Source organism: Halyomorpha halys, unplaced genomic scaffold (genome assembly GCF_000696795.3).
Source record: "Halyomorpha halys isolate HHAL.00 unplaced genomic scaffold, Hhal_1.1 Scaffold754.1, whole genome shotgun sequence".
NCBI classification, from domain to species: domain Eukaryota; kingdom Metazoa; phylum Arthropoda; class Insecta; order Hemiptera; family Pentatomidae; genus Halyomorpha; species Halyomorpha halys.
Window position 1 is genome coordinate 1 of NW_027115131.1, and position 11311 is coordinate 11311.

General features: G+C 30.5%; 1 protein-coding gene across 1 annotated transcript in view; it reads left to right on the plus strand.

Moving 5' to 3' along the window:
- The first annotated feature begins 846 nt into the window (after nucleotides 1-846).
- Nucleotides 847-11311, plus strand: part of Egfr (epidermal growth factor receptor) — a 115189-nt gene continuing 104724 nt past the window's right edge. Inside the window, exon 1 of the mRNA XM_014428890.2 lies at nucleotides 847-980. The gene's annotated coding sequence lies outside the window, so the exon portion shown is untranslated. The remainder of the gene's footprint in view (nucleotides 981-11311) is intronic.

Here is an 11311-nt window from a genome sequence, read left to right on the forward strand (position 1 = left end):
TATATGTTTATTTTATTGTATTTTTTTCGTATTTTCTCTGTATATTGATTTTAATGTTTTGTCAATTCTCACAATTTTTCTATCTTGTTTTTGATTTAGCCCTGATGAAGCCCTGCAAAGTGGGGCGAAACGTCGGACATTAAAATAGTTTTAAATTATTTGTTTTGTTTTTTTACCGCAACCCTGACCATCTTCTTATATTTAAATTTTTTAGGTCAACTATATATACATATATATAAAAAAAATTATATGTTTATTTTATTTTTTTCGTATTTTCTTTGTATATTTATTTTAATGTTTTGTTAATTCTCACACTGTTTGTATCTTGTTTTTTGATTTAGCCCTGACATGGTTAACAATGAATATTTTCTTTTACTATTTTGATCTATTCACTGAAATAGTTAAGGGAATGATCAAATCACTTTCTTTCTTTAGGAGAGTCGCTACTTTAATTTCTTTGATAAATTGATCGTCTACCATAGGAATAAGATCAAAACACTATTTTCGCAAATTTACATAAGTGTAAATTTATCGAATTTATTCCACATTGATCTAACTTTGTGAGATATTTATGACTCTAGTGCTTATGAAGTTCGGAATAAATTTATGGGTTTATTAGTAGGTTTCTAGTACCTACCTCAGATAAGTACCAAATTTTGCTTTGAGTAATTATATGTAATTGATATCAATGTACAAGCACTTTAAATTTTACTGCAGATTCATCGCAAAGATAATGAGAGAGATAGAATTATTACAAGAGGACTATTGCCTAGGTGCTAATGGAGGTGAGTACAGGTGGGGATACCCCCTCCTCACCTCTTGGAGAGCTTTGGCTCAGTAGTAGTCGAGCCGTGTCCGTGGATACTGTGTCTTTGTGTCCGTACTCCGTATCATCATCATCATCAACATCTTCCTCTTCGGCCAGGATCCATCCCTCCATCCTGATCACCCAGATCTTACTCTTTACAGCAATCGACCAGGTCAGTAGACCGTCAGTCATTCTTTGCTCCTTCCATCTGTTGGTCCTCTTACAGCATCTCTCATCTCTGTTATCTGTCAGTTTAGTGCCTTAACGCGCGGACTATAGGATTTATTTGCGAAGACCTACGAAAATTGATTTAGGGTGTTATACTTACTTATATGTTTAATTCCAAGATTTACTAAGCTGACTGAAATTCTAGTGGTCAAATATATATATAGATATTTTTTTTACTTTTGTATTTAAATTATAAAATTTATATTAAGCCTATCGAAAATCATTATTATAAATAAACTAATCCATTTCAAAATTTATTAAAAATCTTTATTTTTAAAAATATTAATTTTTTGTTTAGTTAAAATCATTTCATATATTATAATATGTTTTCGTTTATGTATAATGAATTATCAATACCCTGTAATTTTTCATTTCCTACAACTCAAGAAAAACATTTTTGGTTTCCATTATTAATTTTGTTTAAAAGATCGGAGAATAATATTTTTCTGTCACTTCGAGTTTATATAATATATACCAGGACTCTAAGGAGTTATAGCCTGGCAGGATCTTGTAACCTTCCCAGGACCTCGTAACCTCTCCAGGATTATTTTCTCCTGTATCGAAAATGATGCGGGCCACTTGAGGGGTATTGTAATCGAAATTTTGACAAGTACATCCTTCTGATGTATAGATTTAGGATTTTTAAATATTTACAAACTTAAATTCTTAATATTCTTGAGGACTGTCATTTTATTTGATATATGTATGTAATGACAGTTGTTTAGCATAGACCACATTAAGAAATGGCGGGAGTCGAGGGGCGTTGTTGTCGGTCTTAAAGATAGATTAAGGAGTAACGGTACCATGGAGGATAAATAGGGAGGGGGGTATAAGATGGCCGCCGAAGATCCACCTGAGCAGGAATGCGGTGCGCTATTGTCGATGGCCTTCTTCTCTTCTGTACCAGCGTTCGGGTCTCCTGGTTAGGACCCTCTCGAGAACCTCTTCATTAGAGATTTGATAAGAATGGGCAATTGGTTCTAACTCACCACCAGAATTGTGGACATAGATTCTGATAACTTACGTAACCAACTATGATCTTCGTCTTATTTTTATTACATCGGATACATTTTATAATGATAATACTAGCGTTTAAACATTTTTTATAAGAAAAGAAATTAATGAGTGGGCTTAAATATTTGGCTTGTTGCAACAAATATGCCAATTTTTGGTGGTATCTAGTTTTTTTTTTTTATGTAGTAACATTGTCAAAGATTTAACTTTATCTTACAAACTCTTTGAAGTCTATATTATTTCCATATGATATGATAGTCTATTATGTTCAACCTCAATTCTGAAAATCTTAGTTTTTCTTGCAAATTCATTTTTATTAGGTTTTCAACTTTGATGTTGATTTTCCTTGTTCTAAGTCAAAAATGAATTTTACATTATTAAAATTAATCTTCTTTGATGTGCTGTTTTGAGTCCAAAGCCCTTATCAGGGTCTAATGCAAGACAGCACCGAAATAACCTGTATTTTTATTTCTCATAGACTCAATAAATTATCTTTCTATGTTGTAATTTAATTATTTTATTTCCTCGAAGAACATAAAGATAAAGAGAAGGAGTCAAGTCCTGTAATTGGAACTAATCTTACGAATATTATGATGATAAGAATCTTTCCGTACCAATTATTAAAATCAGACGAATTAATAAACAAGGATATCTTTCTTTTTCCTGCAAATTCATTTCATTAGTTGCAATATCAATGCAGATGACACTATAGAATATTAATGTGACGCGTCTTATTTTTTATGTTATGACATATTCCTTTTATGATACGATAAACTAGACCACATTGAGTGATATGAAACAATTTACAAATTTATAAAAAACATTTTATTGCTGTATCAAGTACCATTCAATGTCTTGCAGAAGTTATCCCAACCTTCGCCCACATGCTGATACCATCTTTGTTTTATTAAAAAAGATATAATCTTTTCTGGTACATCTTTACAGTGGGAATATGATTGAAAACCTCGAAAAGTTAAGAATTTTGAAATTTGTAAACCTAAGTACAATTGCGAAAATTTTAGATCGTTGTTCTCATAATTGCTTATAAAGGCTATTTTGGGTAGACTAGTTTTCCAAAAATATTTAGAAAATAGATAATTCTTTAGAAAGTAGTTCCCAGACCTCCGGTTAGTTGGACAATATCAAAATTGGAAAATTTTACATTTTTGTTCTATTACCTTCAATTTTTTGTTTTTTTGTATAATACCCCAGTATGATTACATAAAAGCTCTAAAATACGCTGTCAGTACGTATATAATTTGAATTATATATATTTTTTTAGTTTCACTATCCCAATCAGAGAGGATATTATTAGGACCGAATCCTTCAGGAATAAGTATAATAAATTTCAACTAATAATAAAAATTAAAATTGAAAATGGACAGTTTGAAGTCTAAAACGTAGGCAACTTATGAATAAAATATATATAAAGTTTAAAGGGTATTTTCTTTTTTTCCAAAAATTGCTACTTTGTTAAAGATGTGAATCTAAGCTAGATAATGTGTACTATTATTTTTGTATATATTATATTTTTCTTTAAATAAAACTATTTAATTTTGCATCTATTTTAATTGGTTAAATTTTCCAAAAGTTTACAGAATTTTCTAACTTTGTTTTCCCTCAAAAAATATGTTTTATAATTTCAATGTTGTACTTTTTAATTAATTACTTGAAGTTTGAACCTAACTCACTTGGAATCTATATGTATGTTATCGTCATTACCAATTACAACCTTTGGAAGAACTTAGAATGTATAATCGAGATCATGTTTCGTGGACGATTATATTATTACAGACTAAAATTATATATTGCCGACATGAAGGAGTACAAGGCAGTCAGTAACTAAAAACAATATTATTAGCTTCGTTTTAGACAACACACCCACGGGAACTGCCGACGCAGCTGCACGTATGATATGTTCCAGTCTACAATTTGCTTCAACTATCCTGACAAGATTTCTAAGAGATAACTACCGCGCATGGTGGATTGCTACGTGTGCACAATATCTCAGATCAAACAGGCATTGGCAAAGGATCGGCGCCTCCCTTGGCAACTTTCTCTAACCGGCGACCAGTTTTTATAACAAACATGAAGAAAGTCCCAACTTCCTCTGTATAGAATTTTCAACTTTCAAATCCTTCAAATGAAAATAATACTTACGTATTCATTAAATTCAACCAGTGGCTTTGCTCCAACAATGTATGGAGGAGGAGTGGTAAAAATCTAAATTTTCCCAACAATTTAGAGCGGATTTCCCTCCTTATCAGGGGAATATTCCCTGAAATATGCCCTTATACTAAACCCTTTTGGAAAACTTACCTCTCCTAAATCGTGTTTTTACAACATCTTTGAATAGTTTTCTACTTCAGCTTCCGCAGTTTGAAGAAGAAAAAAAAAATATATTGTTCTAAAATTATTCATGATCAATTAGAAACCAGCCCTCACAATCTCCAAAAATTTCAAAAAATTGGATTTACTGTTTGAACGATTATTTTCTTACAAAAATTTAACCACAAATTGACGTGGTACCAACTTTGTTCGGTGATGTCTAAAACGTAAAATGCTACTAAAGCTTTTGGACTTTGAGTAAACATATTTTTTTTTTATATCATGCATTAATATCTGTCTATCTAATACCTACTTAACAATTAATATAGATCAAATCAAATGTTTAAAATCTAGTTCATGCTATTTCTTATCGCCAGTTTTACATGAATTATTAAAATATAAGTGTTAAAGGTTTTATTTTTATTCTTAATGAGGCGTAGATAGTTGACCGTAGATTAATGATTGGAGAAGTTTGTCGGGGGGTGCGGTCAGCAAAGAATAACATAAATAAACAAAACCATATTTATTTTATATTAACCATATTTATTATTTATTGTTGTTGTTGTCTCTTTTGTTCTATTGCCCTGATGATGACCTGAAACTCAGGTCGAAACGTCGGCATAAAATAAATAAATATTGTTTTGTTTATTTATGTTGTTCTTTGCTGATCGCACCCCCCGACAAACTTCTCCAATTATTTTTATTCTGTTTGAAATAGGTCGTTTTAGTTGATTTAGTTATCTTTTAAATCGTCTTATACATAACATAAATTAACAAATTATCTATATTTTATTATCATTTGTTACTTGTAAATAGTATATGAGTAGTGATGTGATGTATACGACGAGAGAGTATAAGAGGAAGAAGTGGAGGAACGACTTGCGACCTGGCCGACCGTTCGGGTCTCCGTGGCCTTGCCACCTCCTATATTTAGCTGCCTCTGAGTAACCTGTGATCCGTAACCGGTTACAGCCGTTATTGTTCCTTCAGGGCAAACGTCCATTAACATAAATTTACTCTCGATATGGTGTGGTGCTGAGACATTCTTAAACCCATTATATTTAAACTCTTCCTTTATTTTTAATAATAAAGAAATTACATATGTGTGTATGTGTGTAAGTAATATCTATATAATTTATAATTAATTTATTTTAATACAATTAGTGATATTTCAGCTAATTTATTTTATAAAATTTAATCCCAAAAACAGACTCAGTTAAATGAATGTATAAGTAATGATATAATTTAAGAAAAATCTACTGTGGTTCACGCATCACACAGTAGGAGTATTCATGATCTTTAGTTTAACATATTAAAGCGTGTTAAATGGAAAAACTCATATTAAATGGAGAAATATTTCCTTCTTTTACCATGTTAAAACGATATAACATATAACATGGTTGAGAGTCTGTTACTAGGTCTGTTAAATGGAGAAATATTTCCTTCTTTTACCATGTTAAAACGATATAACATATAACATGGTTGAGAGTATGTTAAATGGAGAATGACGTCCCGCAACAGACCAGCTGAGCACGTCATATTGTTTCCTGTGTTAGATTACTTGCTCATAGTTTGTGTTTTGGATGTTTTTGTAAATAATAAAGTAATGGATGACAATAATGTGTTAACAGTTTTCAAAGATGTTGTTATTTTGTTTCTCTTCCTCACAAGTTAGAAGATCAACAAGGCACTCAGTGGCCAAGCATTCACACAGCTACTTTTCACTCAATTTAAGCATGTTCTAATAAATTACTTTAATCAATACTTAGAGGTAACAATAATATGAAGGAAAGGTTATAAAGGTTGTAAAACAAGTTGCTCAGAAAATCCGCTAGGAGCTCTTATGTATTTAACGTTTAACATGACTTTAAATAGGGCTACTCACAATCCTATACTTATAACAGTTAGCATGGTAAAACATTTTACATTTAACACAACATCATGAATACCCCTAGTATTCACTTATATTCCTACTCGTGACCTCATGTTTTGTGTAAATTGGTGGATTCGTGTTAAAGTTAACACTATTTTTTTTGGTTTTAGGGGAGGAGGGGGAAATAAAAATCTGACCAAAAATATTTTATTTTTTTGTAGCTTTAAAAATTAACTCTTATTCTCTCCTTTTTCTGTTCGAATACGATGGGAAAATTTTTCCTTTTTCTCATGCAACTATTCATAAATTTATTTAATATTTCGTATTTATGTACTGGTTATTTTATTTTTTTATATTAACAAATTTAAAAGTACTTTATAGGAAGATTTTCGGAAATTCAGTATTTAAGCCATGTTACATAATTTGAATGAGATGTTAAAGGCTACTCAATTTTTCATTGATTCACCAAGTTTAGTCAAAATCGTAAAGCCTAGGAGTAAATCGATAAAATGTGAAAAATCGATTTTATGAAGTGGAAAAAGGAATGATTTTATCGCTAAAGTTGCTGTCACGTTCCAGACATATATCCACCTTAAATATTTAATTTCAGTTTTGCATTACTTTAATTATTAATTACAACCCGGACTATTTAATTACACCAATTTATACAAATCTATACCCGTTAAAGCAGTTTAATTATGATAACTTTATTGGATCAACTGCTCAAGATTAAACATGCTTAATTGATCTGCGTGAAACTTACATTTTTTTGGGGCGAATAGCCATAAATATACCGTTCATCTGGTGGGGGCTGGAAAATGCAGAAATCCTAAAAATCCAATTATTTTGATATTTATGTCAATTATTCTTATTATTAGTATAACGTATTTTAAAATAACATTTTAATTTATTAATTATAATCAAATGTTTATATTTATAGACGATATGGATAGTCTCAATATTCTTTGTTGCCATTCTGGCCATCATGGCCAATATGGCAACAAAGAATAATTTTACTAATTTACAGCTTTTACATATTACATTCATTACTTTTAATAATTTTACAGCCTCAACATAAGTAATGATGGGTAATATTATTTTAAAAAATTGCAGGCTATTCTGGATGCCTGATAAAATTTAGTCAACTTGGTGTTGATAATAGTTTGAGAGAAATTGCGAAAAAAGAATTATTATGAAGTGAAATAGTATAGAAAAATATTGGTTAAATTGTGTAAGACAAATAGAAATAGCTTGTATTTTTTCTAATATCTTATATTAAGGCTGCAAATTAAAATTAAAGTGTCCTTGTAAATTGGCCGAAACGTCCATAAATAATCTGTGACGCTACAACCCTTGAAGGGTCAAGGTTACAGTACTTTAGGGGTATTCATGATGTTGTGTCGAATGTAAAATGTTTTATCATGTTATATGCTATTAGTGTAGGATTGTGAGCAGTCCTATTTAAAGTCATGTTTTACAACCTTTCCTTCCTAAACTTCCTGTAATTGTTTACTTCTATGTTTTGATTAAAGTGATTTATTTCGACATCCCTAATTTGAGTGAAAAGTAGAAGTTGTGTGAATTCTTGGCAACTGAGTGCCTTGTTGATCTTCTAACTTGTGAAGAAGAGAATCAAGATGAGCTTATTGACAAATGTTACATTATTAATATTATTAATGTTATCCCTAACTTTATTAGTTATAAAAACATCCAACACAAAAAACTACTAGCAAGTAACCTAACACATCAAACAAAATGATGACTAGTTCAGCTGGTCTGTTGCGTGACGTCATTCTCCATTTAACAGACCTAGTAACTGACTATCAGCCATGTTATATGTTATATCGTTTTGACGAGGTAAAAGAAGGAAATATTTCTTCCATTTAACATGTTAAACTAAAGATCATGAATACTCCTATCGTAAGGAACTTACTAGACCAACGGTTGTGTAAGAATCTCGCTCGACCATTAGATATTTACCAAATTTTGAGTGCCCGCTTTATGAGGCTGGTTGGACCGATACCTACAGGCCTGAATAATAATTATCATTTACAGTCAGATTTTAACTCGGTTCCTTGGAGTTAGTAGCACAGTGCCTTACTAATGAGCTACCCACTATCTATCGAGACTATATTTGGACACATATTATTGCTATTAATGATCCAAACCAGTCTAAAAAAAATTAATTATAATATTTTAATATTTTTAAACCAATTCAAACCACCTAGTTCAAATTATATTTCTTTTAAGCTATGTATATAATTATGCTATGAATGAATACTAAGTACCCTTATTATTATTGCCCCTTATTGTTGTATCAGATCGTATTCACTAAAACAGTATTTAGTTTATGTTTACGATATAGATCGATATTTTTTAATTTTTAAATTTACCCATCCTAACCTATTTGTTCTAAATCTCTCATCTTTGAACCCAGCAATGGGTGGTTCCTTCCCAGATTTTCAAGTGTTCGAAATATTCATTCAATTTACTTATTGTATTTATTATTTTGTACAGTTTTAAATTACATTAAACAAATAAAAAAAATTAAAAAATTAATTATTTTCAACTGTAGTGTTAACTTCAGAAATTTATATATTTTATAAATTCTTTCGATCTATAGAAAAGTAATTTGTATTTTAGAAAGCTATAGGAAGCTATGACGTTTTATGACCAGATGGATTTTACAAGGTTTCAATAATTAATTGCACGATACCTATTGTTAATAAAAAAAAAATGTATTAATAAATTAATATCTTGTATAATTAATTATTGATTACTCATATTTGGGTCAATGTTTGCTGTACTTTCGTCGAATGTGAATCTATCGACGTCTTTAATTACCGAACGTAAAGATTTTACGGCCTAGCTGGTTTCAACTTCTTCGGTATTCCTGATGGCCTTCCAGGTCGCTGAACCTGGGACATGAACGTCCTTACTGTCGCTCTTGTTGCTGAAGAAACTGAGGCTCTTGTCTGGTCGTCCGTTAGCTATAAGGAGTCGTTTGGTCGAAGAAGAAAAAAATTACAATGATATCAGGCTAGTTTCAAGAAACACTAATCTTAATTAATTAATTTTCTAATTAAATAAAATTGTTGAATTTATTTATGTGATAATAAATTATATTAGTTTTTAAATATACGGCAACCCTAAGTTCACTATTAATTTAAGATGCGAGTCTTCATGGAATGGCTTCTGCGTATCTATATGATCAGTGCACATCCCAAAATAAATAGAAAATTTAATTGTTTTACTAAAATAATTTGGATCCAAGTTATGTCTTAAAACACTCTTTATTATGTCTTTAAAAGTCCAACGTTTCGGCCAATTCGACCATCCTCAAGGACACTCTATTAATTAACAGTTTTTATTATACATTCAATTATTACAAATAGACAAAATTTAATTTAAGCTACAAAAAGAAGTTTCTCAAGAAAGTGAAAAGATTACATGTATATAATAGGAAATTTTATTCTTTTAAAATAATTTCACATATTAAGGAAAATTATAAATGTGGATTAAGTAAACTAAATACACTTTAGCCCGGAATTGATCTTTGCAGTTTTATTTTAATTAACATCGTCGGATTCCATATAAGACAGTGAAGTTGTCTTCAGTGTACTTATTACACCAAATAATAAAAATTCAGATCACATTCATAGTCTTAATACGATTTTATTTTATAATATATTTTTTTAAGGTAATTTCTGGTGTCTGACCTTGGCTAGTCTATTTATGAGTGCGTCGACCTAAAGAGTTTTCATATTTATTACATTTTAGCCCAACATCTTTCTTTCCTGAATGATGTTGGTTCTATTGGACAAAAATATCGCTCAAAAAGGGGAAAAATAAATTTAAAAAAATTCCCTTTACACATATCGTAACCATCAGACATTTTGCTGGGCTGACCCGAAGAAGTGGCGTATCTCCAAATTTTGCTGCTTCGGGTTTCGTTTCATTTTAACTTATTTCTCAGTTCAGTTTACAATGCCTAGAAGACCTTACTCAATGTGTTACGTCACTGATTAAATATTAAAATTTTCAATTGGTTATAATCTCATAAGTTTATTTAGGCTTGGATTTTGTACCGACGGTATAGGGAAAGATCGTTGATTTTTAATATAAATGGACATCCATTCGGTAGATATTGTTGTTGATATTGGTGTTTAAGGTTAGTTCTAGTTATGTCAACGCGAAGACGTTGATGACGAAGAGAAGCCCGGCCGAGTAGGTACTGGGTGACTAAGTACTGAGACCGCTATGACTGTGAAGCATTCAAGTCTCCCAGCCCACGCACACTTTCACTACCTTGTTGTCTTCCGCCTGTGTCAGCCAGCTCTTGAGGAATAGGATTTTTTTACTTTTAATCTTAAAGTATTAAAGAATTTTCAAGATTCGATATAACAAGGATATTAGATAACAAATAAATTTCACATTTATTTTTGAAAAGAGCAATATGAATTTCAAATTTTATTTTCAATAATGAGTTGGGTAATTACAAACTGACTTTTTTTTTCATTAAATTAACAAATAATTATTATTATTTTCATAACTTTGAGATTTGAGAAATTGATAGATTTTTACTTTACAGTTATCTATTTTTCACCACATTATTACAAATAACTTATTGCTCGAGGCTACGACATATTGTAATATTTTTAATATAATTTACAATGATAATATTTGTAACAATTTTTTTTTTATTATTTATTTATTGTAATTTACAACTGTACAAAATAATACAACAGGAAAATATGTAGTATGTTTCATATACACTTGAAAATCTTGGGAAGGAACCACCCATTGGTGGTACTTCAAACATTAATTTAAACTAGAAGGTCCCGTGGCCATCTTCTTTTCAGACGCCTCGGAGGATTATCAGGGATTGTTAAGGATGAAAGATTAAGAATTAATGGGTTAGGATGGTTAAGGAGTTTGGAATAAAAAGACGCATATCTGGTTTGGGTCAAATCTGCAACGAATGGGATGTTAAGGTCTTTATGAATGAGTTTATTTGTGACGTAATAAGGAGCATCAAGGATTTTACGTAGGATTTTGGA